General features: G+C 39.4%; 1 protein-coding gene across 3 annotated transcripts in view; it reads right to left on the bottom strand.

Moving 5' to 3' along the window:
- The window catches only part of SLC8A3 (solute carrier family 8 member A3), a 237400-nt gene that overhangs the window by 214984 nt on the left and 529 nt on the right, over window positions 1-21887 (bottom strand). The window lies entirely within an intron of this gene.

Here is a 21887-nt window from a genome sequence, read left to right as displayed (position 1 = left end):
TTGTCTGGAACCACTAACCGTGGCCCCAGCTGACAGGTTACCCTCGGGTACAGAAATATACCTGGAGCTCCCGGTTTTTTAGTGCTGCAATTAGGACAGTCTTTAATATTGATTGGACCCTGTGCAAGAATTTACTCACCCCCCCCCCCCACCAGATCTCACCCTCCCACTCCCTAGCATGCAATCACGCCCCAACACAACTCACAGTAATGTGCAGCATATTGATGTATCGCACCGCTCCACAGCAATCCAATTCACAGTAATGTGCAGCATATCAGTGTATCGCACAGCTCCACAGCAATACAACTCACAGTAACGTGCAGCATATCGATGTATCGCACAGCTCCACAGCAATACAACTCACAGTAACGTGCAGCATATCGATGTATCGCACAGCTCCACAATAATACAACTCACAGTAATGTGCGATGTGCAATTACATCAAAGATCACCTCAGCAACAAAATGCATAGGAAAGTGCAACGTGTAAGTGTAACAAAAGCTCTACAGTAATTTAACTCACAGTAACGTGCAGTTTGTGAGTGTATTACAAATCACCTCATCAATACAATGCACAGGAATGTGCAGTGTGTGAGTATATCTCAGAAAACCAACTGCGGTTTTCTGTGCTTCACCAATCAGCATCTCCTCATAGAGATGCATTGAATCAATGCATTTTTATTAGGAGTGTTAAGCATTAAAGGCATTTCATTCATGCAGGCCACCCATAATATTGGCTATGTGTAATCCAAATGTGGCAGTTAGTAAATCAGGTGATAAATCAATCAGGAGTCCCGCACCATATACATTATACAAGACAGCTTTGTCATGTGCAGCCAGTCAACATGATGAAATTATGTGTGTCCCAGAAAACATGTTTTCATAGCGGTAAATCTTAATTTGAGTGCCATCATTTCAGTTGTTTATGAATTAAATTCACTCGATTTTTGAGAATAGTGCATTTGTGAAAAAGTGAGGCTTAGTTTAAATTTGTTTTTATCAACTTTCATTCTAGAGAGTATGCAAGAGAAAAACTAAAACAAAAACTGCATTTAAACTGTAAATATAATTGCAAAAAAAACCACAATATTCAGACATCATTTTTAATATGTGGGGTAACCACTTCTTGATTGAAGGAGAGAAACAAATGGCTGCAATTCTGGGGTTAAAAAAATAAATAAAAAAATTCTAGTTTGTTGCAAAATTGGAAAATGCTCAAACTGGATTTATTGCCTTCTTTCCGATCAACAGCAAAAACAGATGTGAGGAAGGCTGAACTTGATCGACGCAAGTCTCTTTTCAGCCTATGTAACTATGTAATTGCTAACTGCAGACTTGGCCATTGATGTGACACTGCGGCCTAGGCCATGTACTGTTAAAAGTAAATACAACTTTTCATCATTACATTTTTCTTAAAAGGAAACAAATTAAATGAATTATGCACACAAAAGCAGAATCATCATAGTAAAATTGTGTATTCCGTTAGCAAACGACAGCGTGTATTTAAAAAGACAGGCAAGGAAATATGACCTACGAAGAATCTGTGCTTGTTTGGAACGAATAATGTTCATGAAATGCTATACTTCCTTCAAGTACGCATTCCTAACGAAGCATGCTTTACATATTTACACATGTATACACTCAGGAACAGAAGTACGGCTTCTCATCACCAAGGTTATATTCCTCAACTGGACAGTGACCCATATGGAAATTAAGGCATCGAGCAAAATCACTGCACCTGTCCCATACATATAGAATTTAATTCTTCAGTGAAGGCATTCAAAATAGCTTCCGTATAAAGCCTGTCCTTGAAACCTGCCTGCTACGCCAGTCACAAAAGTACATTTAAATACCTGTAACTTCCTTTTGCAAAGTGGTCAAAAACAAAGAACAACTTTCAAATAACAACAGATAGCAGCTATTGAGATAAACTGACTATTTCATACAATCTCATTGTAAACTCTGCCTGGTCCTGAGTGCACATATCAAAGGCCATACAAGTACTTTTGCTGGAAGAGGAAAATGTTGTTTCCCTCTTTGTTATCATACTGAAAAGCAACAAACTTAAAGAGACAAGAACAAGTGAGTTCTAGTGAAATTTATGCATCTATTGTACTAGGAGCAGGACTCGAAATTACCTCTTTCCCCGGCGAGCGGAAAATCATCTTTGGCGAGTGTGCCATGTACCTTCTAGAATTGCATTGGTGGGTAACTTAAAGGAACACTATAGGGTCAGGAGCACAAACATGTATTCCTGACCCTTTAGTGTTAAAACCACCATCTAGCTCCCCTGCACTCCCCCTTTGCCCCTCTAAATATAGTAAACTCTTACCTTTATTTCAGTCTGCTGCTGCTGGCTCTGCCCCTGATCTGTCTGCTTGGCTGACATCATCAGAAGTCTTGATCTGAGCCAATCACAATGCGTTCCAATTGGAAAGCATGGGATTGGCTGAACTTGTCAAGGAGGCAGATCAGGGACAGAGTCAGCACAAGACAAACACAGCCCTGGCCAATCAGCATCTCCTCATAAAAATACATTGAATCAATGCATCTCTATGAGGAAAGTTCAGTGTCTTCATGCAGAGGGTGACGACACTGTGCAGCACTGCCATAGGAAGCACCTCTATTAGCCATCTGAGGAAAGACCAGGAGGTGTCACATAGGCTGTAACGTAAACACTGCCTTTTCTCTGAAAAGACTGCGTTTACTGCACAAACCCCTGAAGGGAATGATTATACTCACCAGAACACAAACAATTACCTGTAGTTATTCGGGTGACTATAGTGTCCCTTTAAAGCCGTCTACTCGAAATTTGGAGCCCTACTTTTTACGCAATGAAGGCTATATGTGAAAAGCAAAGAGGTGTAAAGCTGGTGCAGTTACGATGGAAAGCAAAAGAAATCTGTAAGCTCTACTATTAGAACAATTACTTTGTAACCCTTTGTGAAATGTATCTAAGAATTCAAACTGTGTTGATTCTTTATAAATAACAATACCATGGTCATATACTTTCCCTTTAAAGATACCTCGAGCAAGCTTGTTTTAAACATGTGAAGATAAACTGCAAAAGCTATATATTCAAAACGGTTCAGATGCCATGTATATACGTTAAGATTTTTAAACAAAACCTGGTAGAACAAACGTTATCACATGCTCAACATTATCTTTAATCAAGCAATCATATTAAGTGACAAAGTGAATTGTTATATGACCATTTTATACTGCACCGCTAATATATGGTATTTACAGCCCACTCTTTGGAAGTCATTGGGTGCTTTTCTCAATGAGCAAAGGTTGCTTGAAGCTTTGCCTTGGGCTCACTGAATCCAGAAAACCCTTGAGACTAACTGCTTGACCTACAGATTACACCAGTTGTAGACTAACATGTCAAAAAATAACATCAAGGAATAAGAGGGAAAACAAAGTATGCACCTACAAAAGCTTGAGAATTAAACTGGTTACTAGTGGCTTTGAGTTTGAATAAGCGAATAGCAGGGGAAGATGGCTAACTTGGCACCCCATATGGCTTTGAACTACAACTGTCTGTGATTCAAAGTTAGGATCACTGGTATAAAGTGATAGTTATCAATGTAGGAAGCATTCTGTTCCAAGAACACAAACCATGCTGATTCTGTACATTGTTTTCTCTAACAATTAATCATTCATTCTGACATATAATCATAGGCAGAATGCCATTTTTATGCATGGAAGTATTTTATATATAGTCACATTTATTAATACATTGAGTTACAAAACCTCAGTGTCCTTTAGGGCTCAAATGCTAAATGATATGGTTTATAATCAGCTTATCATTATTTATATGGGCATCTTTCATCATATGAATACGTATTATTAATTATTATTAATACGTATTATGATTTGATATTCTATTTTGATGTTCTTGCAGTGATTTGATATATTTAAAACGACCAATGTAAAATACAGCCCCCAACACATCATGCTTGGATATTTTACAAACACTGATTGGAACTCCCTCAACTCTTACAATGACAAACAAAACCATCATTTCAGTGCCTAATATCTTTCAGTTCTAAGCAGTATGCTTAGAAAAATAAAAAGTACCTTTATTTCCAGATTAAAACATTCGGCTGGGACACAGCAGAAAAAAAGCGCCAGAAAGTAAACACCAACGCATTCCTTTAGTTAGTGGCACTTCATCACAGTGAAATGTTTTACTCAAGAAATCAAGGTACTTTTTTTTGCATTTTTAGAAATAGCTGGTTTAAGTGTATTTCTTTTTGTTTTTAAACTGCTGATTTCAGAAGATGCAGAGCAGCTGTGGAGAGGAGACTATACAGCGACTTGATTACAACCAAGTGTTAGAATTTAGTTTCGTTTTATAAATATTATTTTTATATAAAACACAGGGCCCTAAATCTAATCCTGGATTCAAAAAGGTATAGTTATGATGAACCACCATAAAAAATAAAATAAAATAAAAAAGAAGTTCTTAATAAATTAAAAAAAACTTTTGTTTAAGCCACGTAAAATAATGTCTAATTCTTGCAAATACGATTTTAAACTGCACAAGCCCTTTCCATTGGACATCAGAAAATTAGATCATGTTGTCTGGAAAAATCGAAACTGAACCAGAGATCAATGCTCAGTGATTTTGTCTGCTTTTCAATTATTACCATAATTTGCTAAGGACACGTATAAAGGATAAAGCATCATTTCGTCTGGCATGTTAAAATAAAAGGATGACCAAAAATGCATTTACAATAAAAGTATATGGCTAGATGTTGATCCAAATATTATTTTACCCTGACGATAACAATAAAATTGGTAGCCATTTGTTTAATGTTTCGCACAGCCATTCTTCACTTAGGGGAGTTTATACTATTTTTACAGCATGTGTTTAAAAAACATGTTTTAGTGAGGTTTGAAAAACAAAATTAAATGCACACCTTTATCCCTCAACTTGGTGCCTCCCCCTTAGCGACTTGTCAATCACTGTTATGAACTCTGTTTTTGGAACCTGGTAGTTTGCATAAAAAAAATTAAAAAAAATCAAACAGACAAGAGGGGATGTGAAAAACTGCTTATATTTTCCTCATTATTTCCTGTCCCTTGTCTGAACTGGATATTATGTGCTAAATCGTTAAAGGAACACTACACTGCTGAAGTGACTGTTTAGGTGACTGTGCATTCCTGTGCATTAAAAAGGTGATGTTACTTTACTTTTCTCAAAAGTCGCGCCGGTCTCGCCACAGATGGTCCCACCTGGCTCCGCCTCCATTGCTGAGACCATCAATCATGGGAAAGCATTGGGATGCTATAGCGCATGTGCAGAAAAACTCAGCACTGTGCCAATCAGCATTTCCTCGTAGAGATGCATTGGATCAATGCACCTCTATGAGGAACGTTCAGCATCTCTATGCAGAGCATGGAGATGCTGAACATGAGTGCTGCACACTGAGCAGTACTGGACCAGGAAGCATCTATAATGCCTGTCTGAGTGACTGCCACTGGAGGTGTTACTAGGCACAAATGTAAACACTGTCTTTTCTCTGAAAATGTAGTGTTTACAGTGCTAAAACTGCAGGCACATACTTTAGGCACCAGAACCACTACATTAAGCTGTAGTGTTTCTGGTGACTATAGTGACCCTTTAACATAAATGTAAAAGAAAATGGAGCATCAAAGGAAAAAAGTTTAAAACAAGCTAAACTGACACTCCATATCCCTAGAGAATTTGCATTTGATGAAGTGCTTTATGCGTGAAGAGTGTGCCCTCTCTTTTTTATTTTCATTTTACAAAACGTGGAAATTTTAATAGAAATTGACACTTTTATAAATGAGCCTTGTTACACCCCAAAGAAAACAAATCTGGTTACGTCCTGGTTTGTTTAGCTCAGTGGAGCTAAACTCAAGAGGCCGCAATTGCTCAGAGCACCTGCCTTACAAAGACTTATCATTGAGCTGCATTGTGAAGTCTGTGATTGGACAGCCACAGAAAGGCCTGCCTGGGCTTACAAGGGGAGGGCTAGCCTTGACTTCAGACAAGAGATCTTCAACTTTTGCAAGCTGTTTGTAGATATCCATAGCTCAGAACATTTCAAATGGACAAATAGGGGAGTGGGGGTGTGGCCAGGGGTGGTGATGTTTGTATAAATTGTTATTAGTAAGTCACCTAAAATGTCTCCAAACTAAAATATAATTTAGAACAAGAACAATGCATCTTATTTAGACAGACTGATTTCTAGATACATTTATTGTAAGACAGACATTACTATTGTATTCAATGTTTTTTCCATGAGAAGCACTGGATGAGCAGAAAGAGTTCACCATGCATGTGCATCAAGTCCCCAATGTTCCTCTATGAGTAGCATTAAATTGGAGGAAACCATGTTCCTTGATGATGTTGTGTGAAGCAGAGACTCAAGCAGTGCCAAGGGAGTCTCAGTGCTGGAAAAATGTAAGCAAAACCTTTATTTTGTACATGGAGGGCTCACTCTATTTAGGGACAAGGGCACTATAGCGTTAGGAATACAGGTTTGTATTCCTAACGCTAAAGTGTTCATTTATTCAGCAGCCCAAGGAAAAAGTATACAGGTGATACTCGAAAAATTTGAATATCGTTCAAAAGTTAATTTATTTCAGTAATGCAACGTAAAAGGGGAAACTAATATATGAGATAGACGCATTACCTGGAAAGCAAGATAGTTCAAGCCGTGATTTGTCATAAGTGCGATGATTATGGCTTACAGCTCATGAAACCCCCAAATCCACATTCTCAGTAAATTAGAATATTACATGCAATCAATAAAACAAGGAGTGTACATAGAACAATATCGGACCTCTGAAAAGTATAAGCATGCATATGGACTCAGTACTTGGTTTGGGGCCCCTTTTGCAGCAATTACTGCCTCAATGTGGCGTGGCATGGAAGCTATCAGCCTGTGGCACTGCTGACGTGTTATGGAAGACCAGGATGCTTCAATAGCAGCCTTCAGCTCTTCTGCATTGTTCGGTCTCATGTCTCATCTTTCTCTTGGCAATGCCCCATAGATTCTCTATGGGGTTCAGGTCAGGCGAGTTTGCTGGACAATCAAGCACAGTAATCCCACGGTCACTGAACCAGTGCTTTTGGCAGTGTGGGCAGGTGCCAAGTCCTGCTGGAAAATGAAGTCAGCATCCCCATAAAGCTAGTCTGCAGAAGGAAGCATGAAGTGCTCCAAAATCTCTTGGTAGATGGCTGCGTTGACCCTGGACTTAATGAAGCACAGTGGACCAACACCAGCAGATGACATGGCTCCCCAAATCAACACAGACTGACTGTGGAAACTTCACACTGGACTTCAAGTATCTTGCAGTGTGTGCCTCTCCATTCTTCCTCCAGACTCTGGGTCCTTGGTTTCCAAATGAGATGCAAAAGTTGCTCTCATCAGAAAAGAGGACTTTGGACCACTGAGCAACAGACCAGGTCTGTTTTTCTTTAGCCCAGGTAAGACGCTTCTGATGTTGTTTGTTGTTCAGCAGCGGCTTGACAAGAGGAATACGACATCTGAAGCCCATGTCTAGGATCCATCTGTGTGTGGTGGCTCTTGATGCATTGACTCCAGCCTCAGTGCACTCCTTGTGAAAGTCCCCAACACTTTTGAATGGCCTTTTCCTGACAATCCTCTCCAGGCTGCGGTCATCCCTGCTGCTTGTGCACCTTTTTCTTCCACATTTTCACTTCCACATAACGTTCTATTAATGTGCTTTGATACAGCACTTTGGGAACATCCAACTTCCTTTGCAATTACCTTTTAAAGGCTTTCCCTCCTTACGGAGGGTGTCAATGATGGTTTTCTGCACAACTGTCAGGTCAGCAGTGATTGTGATTCCTACTGAACCAGACTGAGAGACCATTTAAAGGCTCAGAAACCCTTTGCAGGTGTTACGGCTTACTTAGCTGATTAGAGTGGGACACTGTGAGCCTAGAATATTGCACCTTTTCACAATATTCTAAATTTACTGAGATTGTGGATTTGGGGTTTTCATGAGCTGTAAGCCATAATCATCGCACTTATGACAAATCACGGCTTGAACTATCTTGCTTTGCATGTAATGCATCTATCTCATATATTAGATTCCCCTTTTACGTTGCATTACTGAAATAAATTAACTTTTGCACGATATTCTAATTTTTCGAGTACCACCTGTACATTACTACAGTAAAGCATTGTTGAACTTTGGCTTTCGACTAGGTCCAGGTGACAGGTGAGGTCATTACCAACATGATCAGGTAGTAGGAAGCTGCAATTACAGGTCCAGCATGTCTTCCTGATCATACTGTATGTGTAATATAAAATAGAAAAGCCTGCAGGCCTCAGCAAGATCATCACAAAGCGGAGATCCACAGCAACAGGAAAGAAATGTCTTTTTAAATTCCAATAAATGCTAGAATTTCAGGTGCAAAGCAAAGTTAGTGCTGGGTGCAGGGATACCCTTGTGATATAAAAAAAAAATGGGTTTCTGAGAATCAGAGATCTGAAAAGACAAGACATCTTTTCCTGTGTTTTGTTAAAAATAAAAACCAAAACCACAAAAAACCCTTAACACTTTCACCATTACACATGATCTGAAAGAACACGAACACCATGAGTTGATAAAGATCTCTGTCCAATTAAAATGCCATTGTGGTTTCCTGTCCCAGTAATGCTTTCCTTAGTGATTAGTTTCTTTGTTGTTTGTCTACCTTTGGCTTGTCTTTCACTTATGATATTTGGCTTCCCAGACTTGGCCTGGTATTACACTTATCCATATTTTGGCTTTCCCTCACCAGCTTTATAATACATTTATGCGGTTGTCTGGCGACCTTAAACCTTGGCTATCTCTGACATCACACTGCTCGGGGAGTAACCCTTTAACGCTTGAGTCAGGACCTAAATATGGATCCCCAGGTTCTCATGTTTACCACTTCTCGCCTCGTTACACTCATTGTGTCAAGCCATGCCATTCTAAAGGCCAGTCCTATGGCTCTATCCTATATTTCTTATGCTTTGTTTCAGAATAGATTCTGCATTTTGAGGATACTCTGTATCCTTGACAGACACCGAAAACAAACAAACAAACAAACAGCAAGTCAATCCACATAGAGAAGTATTGGATGACTTTTTGTTTGCTTGTGTTTTTGTTTTGTTTTTTCGTACCTTGGGTCTTCTGTACCTTCTCCTGAATTGCTCACCTTATTTCACTATATTACTTTCAGTTATGTTGAGGTATAGATGTTTTTATTTCTCCAAACATATAGTAATTTTATCAACCTAAGTAGGATGAAAGGCTGAGTTGAGACATTTGGAATAAAACCGTGACCCTGTCTTGAACAGGTTCTGCATATTATATAATAGAAAGGGGGAAACTGGCAAATAGAAATTGCATTTTTGTCTTTAGACACGCTGACCTTGATATGGCAAAATAGTTTTTTTTTTGTTTTTTTTTGTTACAAAGCCAAAAGATGTTTTAGTGACAGCAACAGATATCCACATTAGGTATTCAACTGAAAGCAAAAAGAAGAAAGTCCATGGAGTTCCCAGGGGAAATGGTAAAAAACAATTAAGATAAAAATTAGGGGTACAATAGACACAGGACTGTAGGCAATAAAAGTGAGGAACGCAGTCAAATGCAGTGCTCAAAACACATATTAAAAATAGGAGAAGACAACCTTTTTTTCAATTCAGGTTACATATATGAAGAATGTAAGACTACGAGCTTCTAAAAACTGGAACCATATCCACCATTATCATGAGTCCCAGCAATCATGCCCTAAGTGGTATGGAAATGTGTAGGAAGTGAAGGGATGTCAATCTCAAAAGAACATACCAGGCAGAAGAGAACTTCTAGCCAAAGACATGACTTCTGACTATATCCAAGTGAACTTCTTAAAGAGCACCTACTACTGAAAAACTACAGGATAATGCTTTACAAAGAAAGGAAAAGGCATGCAACATAAACACTACAGCTTATAGCATACAATTTAGTCACTGCAAATTGTTGCGGTTTTAAAGGTTTGGGAAAAACATATGGCATCTAAAGCCCCCTCCATACTGCTAAGAATGTTAATTAACTTACACATTATTGGTCCAACCTTGGATGGAAATAATAGACTAGAAATACAGTGTTAAGTGTACGGCAACACCAAGGCATGCCCCCCAACAGTCCTGATTTTGTTGGGGAAGTCCTGATTTTCAGGACCTGTCCTACCATCCCAAAAGCATGACACCAGGAAACTGTGCATAAAAATGTTTTAGACTCATTAAATCATGTATTTTTGCCCTGCTCAAATATATATATATATATATTTTTTACCCTTGTCATATTTACTTTTTTTGCCAGGAAGTGGGTTTGATCTCTGGTGGTCCGCTTGTGCTCTGAACCCTGGTGGTCTGATGTGGGTTTATAATACCAGCTAGTCCAGCAGTTGTCAAAAACGAATCCCTGGTTATCTGGTGGGGGAAGCACGTGGTCTGCAACTACAGTGGGTGCAGATCAGCCTGTGCTTAGTAACAAAACCGAATGCAAGCTGGGAATCTCTATATGGCAATATAGTACATGTATGGCTTTGCAAGGATATGAGCATGTAGGTGATGCCAGTTTGTCAACTACACCCCTCCCCCCCCCCCCCCTACACACAATTAATACACTACAATAATTAAAGGGACACTACGGGCACACTGACTAAATCATCTCATTGAAATAGTCTGGGTGCAGTGTATCTGTCCCCTTAAGCCTTTAATGTAAAACAGTTGAGACATTTCAATAAAACCATAACCCTGTCTTGAACAGGTTCTGCATATTATATAATAGAAAGGGGGGGAAACTGGCAAAAAGAATTTAGAACTCCCATTGAAAACCATGAATATGTACCACAGCAGTCAATGCAACCACAAACAGACTCCAGTCTAAAAAAAAATAAAAAAATGTAAAATGCCCTGTTGTTTTCCTCTTTCATACGGTTTGGATAACGGCACATTGCATCTGAATTATAGCAATAGACCAAAAGGTCATGCATTAGTGTAGAAGCTTTGTGCATAGTTTATAATTTGTTTTCACCTTAAACGTCTACAGAACTGAAAATAACACCTTATACAGATTACCAATATACTGATCTCAAAAATGTAGCTTCCTGAGAAACAGCTCTGACAGCTAGTATAGAAAGTACTGAGACTTGTGATTAACACTGTATGAATACAGTAGGAGCTAAATGGCACTGCAAATGCTGAAATGAACAGCTTGTATTCTTAAAAAAGGGGGGAAAGTACAAGACGTGAGAATTCAGCCATTGACGAAAACCTTTTTGTGCCATAATGTATTGCAATTTTGCATATTCACAATACTGTTATCCGAGTAGGTGTTCGTAACATGTTATATTATAATTCCTATGTCCACAATGCTGCTCTATGAGAAGTATTGGGACACAGTCAAACATGGACAAGTAAGCAAGTGTTGGTCAAAATGTGAGAGGGTTAGCTCAGCTGCAGATAGCAGATCTGTAACAAAGAAAAAGGTTGAATTTTAGGCAGTCAAAGAAACACACATTGTTTTTAAACAATTTCAGAATGACGTGTATGTTTTTATTGCAGATTTCTTCATTGGGGTATAACTTACAAAAACTACAGAATTTTCTAGCCTCCTCCTTTTTCCCCCAACACAGACTCTCAGTTTGTGCCGGGGAAAAGACCAAGAGGCTGCTGATTTTGAGCAGCGACCGCGCATGAACCTACAAACTGGTGAAAGCCAGGGAGTCCGCGGACAGGGGTGAAGTGGGACATTTGTACTTTGAGGAGTAGGCAAGCGCACTCTAGCTCTATGGAGCCAACAGAATCAGGGAAAAAAAAACTCACCAGCTGCCTGGTTGACAGCCAAGATGAGGGTTTTAAAAAAAAGTTATAAAAATGCCAATTTTAAAAAGACATCAGCACTTTTATTATACTGCAATTAAGCAACCTAACGTGTTTTATGTGGGCAGACAGCCAGACATGTAGTGGAATGTTTACTATGCAATCAAACCTTCGTGAGGTTGCACTGTTCTTACTATATGTGTGCCTTCCGTTTCAAACAAATTGTGATTCGTTAAAGGAACACTATAGTCACCTAAATTACTTTAGCTAAATAAAGCAGTTTTAGTGTATAGATCATTCCCCTGCAATTTCACTGCTCAATTCACTGTCATTTAGGAGTTAAGTCACTTTGTTTCTGTTTATGCAGCCCTAGCCACACCTCCCCTGGCTATGATTGACAGAGCCTGCATGAAAATAAAAACTGGTTTCACTTTCAAACAGATGTAATTTAGCTTAAATAATTGTATCTCAATCTCTAAATTGAACTTTAATCACATACAGGAGGCTCTAGCAAGCTATTAACATAGCAGGGGATAAGAAAATCTTAATTAAACAGAACTTGCAATACAGAAAGCCTAAATAGGGCTCTCTTTACAGGAAGTGTTTATGGAAGGCTGTGCAAGTCACATGCAGGGAGGTGTGACTAGGGTTCATAAACAAAGGGATTTAACTCCTAAATGGCAGAGGATTGAGCAGTGAGGCTGCAGGGGCATGTTCTATACACCAAAACTGCTTCATTAAGCTAAAGTTGTTCAGGTGGCTATAGTGTCCCTTTAAAATTTTTGGGAGATCAGCAACTCTGCAAACACCATTTGAATGAATCATGAAACAGACATTAGACATGTTGTTTTGCTGGATTCGTAAGTCAGAGTTCTGCCTGTGGAACCAACAAAACTAAAAAAATAAGCGTGAAGTAAAAAAGTTATTAATAGTTAGGGTAAATCTACTAAATGCTGATTTTATTCACAGATTGAGTGAGAAGAGACCAGTATAGGGCAAGCAAAAAAGGAGGGCGAGTATACAAATCAGGTATATTATATGTTTAATAAATATGGATTTATTTTGAATGTTCCTCCTTTTTTGCCTTCTATTGATTACTGCTTATCACTTGATCTGTGATCCAAATGGTGCGAACATTTTTCGAAAATTTTAGTTTCTTTTTTTTATCTGGCTGAGCAGCCATGTTGGGTGAGATTTTACGGTACTGCTGCAGCGCTACGTACATGCATGCGCACACAGCAATTGCAGCAGCAGACACGTTAGGTTGAGCAGCAGTTGGTTAAATAATACTACAACCTAGCCCAACATGGCTGCTCAGCCAGATAAAAAAAAGTAACATTTAAAAAAATCTATATACATCATTATGTTTCATTAAATGTAAAGTGTTAAGAAAAAAACCACACCAAAAAAACAAAAACAAACAAACACAAAGTAGCATGACAGTTATCTTTCAAAGTAACACTCTATTGACAAATGTTTTAAGGTTTCCTTGATTTTTTTTTTTTTGTAGTAGGTATACCCGCAAAGAAAAGATACATGTATTTTTTCTGCATGTTTTTTTTTTGTGGGGGTATAAGAAAGCGTATCATGGCACTTAAATAATACACCGGCCCCCATTTTACATACCATCAGTAACCTTCCCTATGGGAAAGCATTGGATTGGCTGGAAAGCTGCAACTCTGATGTCATCAAGGAGGCAGATCAGGGGCGGGCCAGCACCGACAGAAAAAAGGTGAGTCTTAATTCCTTTTAAAGGGGGCTGAGGGGGGCAAGCAGTGGCGTACATACCAGGGTCTCAGGGGTTGCGGCTGCGACCGGGCCCGGACCACCAGGGGGCCCGGCCGCCCCTGCGACCCGGTATGTACGCTCTGGGCCAGCCTCTTCTCCTGGGGGCCCAGGAGCCGGGCCCCCCGAGGCTGGCCATGCTTACACCCGGCGGGCAGTCAGGCTGGCTGGTGCGCGAGGGAGCACTCTCCCCTTAGTGCTTCCTCTTCAGCTTCCTCGCACACTGCACTGAAACCGGAACCGGAAGATGGCGTAATCTTCCGGCGCCGGTATCAGTACACGGCGCGCGAGGGAGCTGAATAGTGTGGAGAGTGCTCCCTCGCGCGCCCGCCAGCCTGACTGCCCGCCGGGTGACCGGCCTCCCAGGAGCCCAGCAGCACCACTGGACCCCAGGGAATCCCCTCAGCACTCCAAAAGGTAAGGAGGCTGGGGGGATTAAATTTTAAACAAAAATGCGTTAGTGTGTGTGTGTATTAGTGTTAGTGTGTGTGTGTGTATTAGTGTTACTGTGAGTGTTAGTGTGTGTGTGTGTTAGTGGTACTGTGAGTGTTAGTGTTAGTGTGTGTGTGTGTGTTACTGTGTGTGTTACTGTGAGTGTGAGTGTGAGTGTGAGTGTGAGTGTGAGTGTGAGTGTGAGTGTTAGTGTGAGTGTTAGTGTGAGTGTGAGTGTGAGTGTTAGTGTGAGTGTGAGTGAGTGTGTGTCTGCTAGGGAGTGTCAGTGAGTGTGTTACTGTGTGTGTCTGTTACGGAGTGTGTTACTGTGTGTGTCTGTTACTGAGTGTGTTTGTGTTAGTGAGTCTGTTTGATGTCTGTTAGTGAGTGTGTGTTTGTCAGTGAGAGTGTATGTTTTGTAAGTGAGTGTGGATGTATGTCTGTCGCTGAGTGTGTCTCTGTCAGTAAATGTGTGTGTCTGTTAGCTAGTGTGTATGCATCTGTTCGTGAGAGTGTGTGTGTGTGTCTTCAGCACTTACCTTTCTCCAGCGCCGGACTCCCTTGGCGCTGGGGATCCCTCTGCCGCTCAGCTCCGAATGTGCATGCACGGCAAGAGCCGTGCGCGCATTCAAACCGCCCATAAGAAAGCATTACTCAATGCTTTCCTATGGACGTTCAGTGTCTTAAAATCGCGGAAGCTCCTCTAGCGGCTGTCAGTGAGACAGCCACTAGAGGCTTGATTAACCCTCAGTGAAACATAGCAGTTTCTCTGAAACTGCTATGCTTTCAGCTGCAGGGTTAAAACTAGAGGGACCTGACACCCAGACCACTTCATTGAGCTGATGTGATCTGGGTGTCTGTAGTGGTCCTTTAAGTGTGTGTGCATCTGCATGCACTGGTGTACATACTGCGGTCGCAGCCCTGCAACCCCTGCGACCAGGTGCCCGCCGCCATGTGTTGCGGCCCCGGCCTGCGCAGAGTAAGTGTGCGGGGGGGGGACCCACGGATCAATTTTCGCACCAGGGCCCCATAGGTCATGTGTATGCCACTGGGGGCAAGCCACCCAAATGGTGGGTTTGACACCATAGGCTCAGGAATACATGTTTGTGTTCCTGACCCTTTAGTGTTCCTTTAAGCTAAAGCGGTTTTGAAGCCTATAAAGTCACTTTAATGGCCACAGCAACGAAAACTCTGTCAAACTCCAGTGCATTTTTGAGGAGGTCCCATTAATCTCAAGGGATCTTCCATAGATTCAATTTTACATTACTGAAAATGCGCATGAGCACAATGGTGACAACATTCCATTTTTTTTTTAATTTTAAGAAGAAATAAAACACATACAAAATATGCTTCAGCAGATCACATCTGACATCAAACACATTATTATAGTTATTTTGGCGACTACATTTTTCAGAGTTAGGCAGTAAAATTTCACTGGTTTCAAAATGCAGAAGATAACTGGCCATGTTAGTGTTGGGCTCAAACTGATCCAGAAGGAATATAATAAACATTTCAAAGTTATTAAACAAAACAAATTCCAACAAAACATAACAAAAATATTATGCGAATTCTTGAAGGAGATATTATATACAAGACAATGCTAAGAGTAAAATAAAAAAAATATAGTTTGTTTTAAAGTAACATTGTATTGTCTGTCTACTTGAACACTTAAACTGGAGCATTGCAAAATTATATATGATTGTACACCTGATTGTAAGTTAAAAAGTGCAAAACATAATATTAAAATCCCTGAAAGCCGATTGATAGAATGCTCTCGTATGTACGTTCTCTGCACGAGCCATGTTTTTCCTCCTTTGTCCCTCCTCTACCTATTTCTACATGGCATGTACATTATGTTAACATATTGAAAACTAAACGTCAACCTAAACTATTGTTCTACTATAAAAACTTTAAAAATGTGCCTGTATAACGTATGCCATGACTTGTACTATGTCTACCTATTTTACTGAATAACGCTGTTGTGGCGCATATCGGCTATCTGTTTATTCTGTGCACACCTAAAATAAAGAATTTAAAAAAAAAAAAAAAAAATCCCTGAAAGATATTTGGAGCTCCTGATTCAGTTTAATCAACTAGTGTGTTAAAAGTGTGCAGGAGCGTATCATGGCACTTAAATAATACACCGGCCCCCATTTTACATACCATCAGTAACCTTCTCCCAGTCACAAACCATGTCACATACAGCTACCCACCTCATCACATTCAACCCACCCCCTAAATAACACATTTTCACAGGCAAAGTTACATGTCTACCCTTAGTTACAATCACCCAACCCTGCCATCATCCACCTACCAGTTCACATAATCCCACCTAATTAATCACTGACACCTACCAACCCATTCTGTCACATAGCTCCATTACTCAACAACCTATATTTAACTACTAACACAGTCAAATTCACTTACTCACCCACCACCCATTCCAAACATGCATTACGTGCAAGCTCACATACACACATTATATTCTTTAGGCTGGCTTAGGCTGTTCGAAACAGGAAATGTGTCTCACCAACATTTATTGTTACTAGGGACTACATTTCCCAAGATTTTTGAGGACTAGGTTTCCAACGATGCCGGTTACTGTAAAAGGGTAGGACATTTTAAAAAACATATTTAGTGGAATATAATGTAGGAAACAAAAAGTATTTGAAAGGGGTAGGACATTTAAAAAGATCTTAAAATATATATATTTTAAAAGGTATTTGAAAGGGGTAGGACATTTAAAAATATCAGTGAAATATAATGCAGGAAACTCAAACATACTATACATAGAATGAATTACAAAAAATAAAATGCTTAAAAAAATATTTTCAAAAAGTCCAATTTACTTGTAAGAGTTCCATGGGTCAATATTACTTTTACAACAAAGGATTAGTAGACTTGCAAAACAGAATTCTTGCACAAACTATCAGAAATAACCAGAGCTTTCAGACTGGGAATTGGGCAACATCAAATAGGTGATAGCGAGAACAGAGGACTAATATGCCATTTACAGGACGTGTCATAATTTTGTATTCTGTCAAGTACCCTTAGTATTGTTAGTAGTCACAACAAAACAGGAAAACATGCAGCGGAGCTTAAAAAGAGACAAAAAGAAAAAAAAAGGTGTCTTGGTACAGGAAACAAAAAAGTTACATAAGCTTAATAAATAAAACAAACACATAAAAGTGCTGGTGCGCAGTGTCTTATAATCACTCTCTGTCAATATCTTATATATAGAAGGCTTTATCAATAAGCACACGTGTATCAAACCAGAGTGCAATCTCAGTGTTTAAAAACCATTACAAAAGTGCAGTTGTGATGGTTATATAAAGTGACATGTGTTTATACTTGCGAGACATCAATTCAAGTATCTAAGAAGAAAACAGAAACATAGAACTCCTAGTGCAATAGGGTACGAAAAAAAAGGTATATGAGAAAAATATTGATCTTTAAAGTAGCTCACTCACAAAATCAGAGTGGTTAAAGCACCACTCGCAGCTATAGCGCTCAGGGAGGATCGGCTCCTGGTGTGCGTGGGATCTGTACCATACACAGATGACCAGGATGTCAGGTATGTGCAAACTTTATTCCAATGTCACAATTAAAAGCATATAATCTGTGCAGTGTTTTTAAACACTGAGATTGCACTGTGGTTTGATACACATGTGCTTTTTGATAAAGCCTTCTCTCTCTATATATTTTTTATATATTATATATATATATATATATATATATATATATATATATATATATATATATATATATATATGAGATATTGACAGAGTGATTATAAGACACTGCGCAACAGCACTTTTATGTGTTTGCTCTGTTTAATCTTATTACCAAGATTTTCTTTGTTGGTTGCTGCATTTTTTAAAATTAATCTTACATTTTGTGCCAAGCTATTCACACACACACACACACACACACACACATATATATATATATATATTATATATATATATATAGTGTTCATAAATAAAACATTGTTAAGAAGTGAAGAACATTAGGCAGTATCTTCACACAGTGGCTACTGTATATTCTGTACTTTTATTAGCATACATAGTCTGCATGGTGTGAGTTTTAAGCATTTATTGGTTGACCACACGTCTAAAGTCTAGCAATGCCAGCGTCCTGGGACGTCTGCCTATAAGTGTATCCAACCACTACTGGGTATCAACATTAGAAGTACCGCTGAGAGGCTAACATGAGATTCCCCACCTGCCCCCCCTGTATTTAACGTGGTAACCTCACACCCTCCAAGTAGCCACTTTTCTTGCCTTATTTAGACGAGCATGCTGCAGAGGCTATATTTGAAACCCAAGGTAAACAAGACCCTAGCGTTAGATGGAGTACAACAGCTGCCCGAAATATATAATGCATTGAGTGAAACACCTTGGCTTCCGTTTTATGCAGAGTCTCCTAATTCCTGCCAAATATAAGTTGAAAATGACACTATGGGGGTCATAAAAGAAAAAAAGAAAAAATTAACCTGGTGGCAAAGGAATAACAGATGCAATGTGTCGTACCAGCCTACTAAACCAAGATCAGTGGGTGTGAATATTTCCGTCGATATGACTATACTTCGGTTTGCTGGGATGAGGAACTAGTTCTCAATGTCCATGCACAGAGCATGATTTAACACTTTGTGTACCTCATGTGGTTAACGATATATATATGGTGGAGTGTCAAACAGAGAAATACATCCATAGGGATATAAATACACAAAAATAAGTCCTGCGCTCAAACTCCCACTACTCCTGGGTGGCAGCAATGACCATAGTACACATCAGCCCCAGGTGGGCTTACATCTAATGGCCATTAGAGTGGAACTAAAAATCTCTGTTTATATAAATATGCATAAGGATTTGGTGTAGTGCGCAGGTAACAATTCTTCTTTGTTTTTTATTGTACTATGGTCATTGCTTCCACCCCAGAGTAGTGGGAGTTTGAGCATCAGTCTTATTTTTGTGTATTTGTAATTGCTTTTGTATTACACAGTCGTGTTACAATGCTGCCACCCATCCCATGTGTATCCCATGTGTTGCCTATTAAGGGTTAATAAGTATGTAGGGGATTAAAAATTTGTTTTAAAAAACCCTCTCATTCTCAGAATTGTGTTTTTGTTGCCTGAAGCTGAAGCAAACAAGGTGAATTGTTAGTGTAGGACCCACCTAAGAGGTTTGCTTTGACGTGGCAGGTGGGCTTACATCTAATACCCATTCGAGTGGAACTAAAAACCTCCATTTATATAAATATGCATAGGGTTTTGAATAGTGTGCTAGTAACTATTTTCTTTGGTCCATATGGATATACCTATCCTTAACCAGTAGTGTCCTTAAGAACTAAATAAATTAGTATAAAAAGGTAAAGCATGCTAGCTATCCCTCTGCTTAACCCCTCAACACAGGTTCAGGTTTTGCAGTAGTTTTGGTAGCAGTGTTTGCTAGGGAACCTGTAATGTTGGATTGATGCTGTAAGGCGCAATAAACACTCAATTATTATTATCATCATCATCATCTACTAGGCAGATATGCAATTCAATTTTAAAAGTCACGTGGATGCATCTTTTTATGGGAAGAAGAGAGGGGGATATTAACCTATAAAATACAAAAAAGGCAGAGAAACATAAAACCATGATTATCTATGGAACACAAACTAATTAGCTTTCAGGCGCCCATGGGGAATTGGAATTATACCGCTGGGCGAAGGTGGCTGGACAGAACGTGCAATATTAAAAATTCTTAATAAAACCACAACAGAAAGATCCCTGTTAAATTTGGGTTTTTGGGCCTAAAACACAGATTGCTTTGTGATTGGCTGGGATGTACCACTGCTTAAAAGAAAAATGAAAAAAAAATAGCATCACACATTTCAACTATTTCATTGAAGACTGTTTTTACTGAGGAGGTGGGTGGTATGATTTTGGTTGCTTGTATCCATATTTAGAATGTTGGACTTTCTTTTATAAAACACTTATATACAAAGATTTAGTAACAGCCTATGGCTCCCAATTGCTCTAAAAAGGACCAAAAGTGTGGTACAGATGGATGGGTCATCAGATTCTATAGCATAATTAAAAAAAAAAGTGTACAAAATGATGACCTTAGTTTGCGGGATAAATGTCTTCATTGATGCAGATAAGAATAGCCTCCCCCTAACCCATGTCTTGTTGCTAAGGGCCCCTGCAAACTTTGAGCCACCCTGTGTTTACTGTAATTATAGTGTACAGATATACCATATGCGCTCTCTGATCTGTATGGGCTCCTTGTAGTTTGCAAGCAGTGTGGCACACTGCCATGGAAGTCTCTTGAAGGGGAACATACCCACCGGTGAAGTGGTTAATGGCATCTCACCCACGCATCTCCACAGTGATAGTTGACCTAGCTTTTTCATACAGCATCACTCCCCCCTTAGTTCTGAGCAGTAGGGGTGTAATGCAGAGATCTTCCCTGTACACAAAAGTAGGCTGACACATCATGTCACATCAAACCTGTTCATTTGAGTTTCCATTTTGGAGACTACCTCATACACCACAGCATCAATCCTTAAAATGACAACTGCAACTGTGTACATCAGGGGTGGGGGAAAAAAATGATCCCCAGCTGTGGTTCAACTACAACTCCCATGATTCTTTGTCATCCCCGAGGTTGGCAAGATATCATGGGTGTTGAAGTTCAATAATAGCTTAGCACCTGATATTTGGCCATCTCCAGACACAAACACTTGCAACAACTTGTCTTTGCATTAACCCCTTGGAATGCCAAAGCCAGGTGACACTCAAGACGCTGAAAGGGTTAAAAACACAGGATTTTAATACATTTTACACCAAAGGAAATTAAGGGGGTAGGGGGGAGACTACACTGTGGCAGTTAAATAGATTGCTACATCACTGCACAGAATCAAGGACTCATTATACAACCCTGCTGCTGATTGAAATGTGATTGTTTGCTCTAATGCATTCCTTGCATATTGCAACCAAACTACTACAGAGCCCGAATCCCAGCAAACCAGCACCTAAGCAGTTAATGCACACATCATTGGACATGTTAACAGCCATCCAGTGGCTGATACTTGACAGGTTAATGCAATTCTCTGCAGCCCTATAGCAGGTTATGGGTTTAGGGGCACGCCTCTTGCCTGGGTAATTAATCTCACATTTTCTATTTCTTTAAAATAATAACAACAACAACGTATTTAACCAGGAAAGGTACATTCAGATTGCCCTGGGAATAATAATAATAATCCCTCACGCGTCATTCCCAACAGCCAGCACTTAAAAGGTTAAACATTCTGCCTGTTCCTACAACCAAAGCCCAGTCCATTGCAAACAGCCCTGGGTAATTCTAATCAAATCATTAACGCTAGATATGAGGGGAAAGACCTCATTAACCCCTTGGCAGCAGACATGGAAGCTACAGACGTGTGTTCAATACAGCTCTCTGGTAAAGAAGCCGTTAAAACATTCCACACAGAGGGATCCCTTTTCTGTATAGAGAGGGGGATTAAGTCATTCATTCAATTTCACCCTAAACTGCTCATCTCCCGTGTAATCATCAGCCAAATAATAACGTAGGTAATGAGTACAGACACAATCATTATATGTAACAATGTATCGGTATATAAATACATAGTGATTTTGTAAATACATAATTGTATGTATCAAAGTAGCTTTATAATGCATCTTATTAAATAATACACATAGTGGCTTTGTACATACATATTAATGTAATTTTAGAATGTTAGGTACACAGTGGGTTTGCACATATATACTATGTATCCAAGTGCATGATGTTATATAAATACATAATGGGCTGGT

This window comes from Pelobates fuscus, chromosome 13, assembly GCF_036172605.1.
Source record: "Pelobates fuscus isolate aPelFus1 chromosome 13, aPelFus1.pri, whole genome shotgun sequence".
In the NCBI taxonomy this organism is placed as follows: domain Eukaryota; kingdom Metazoa; phylum Chordata; class Amphibia; order Anura; family Pelobatidae; genus Pelobates; species Pelobates fuscus.
Note: the sequence above shows the minus strand (reverse complement) of the source record. Positions and strands in the feature narration are given on the sequence as shown.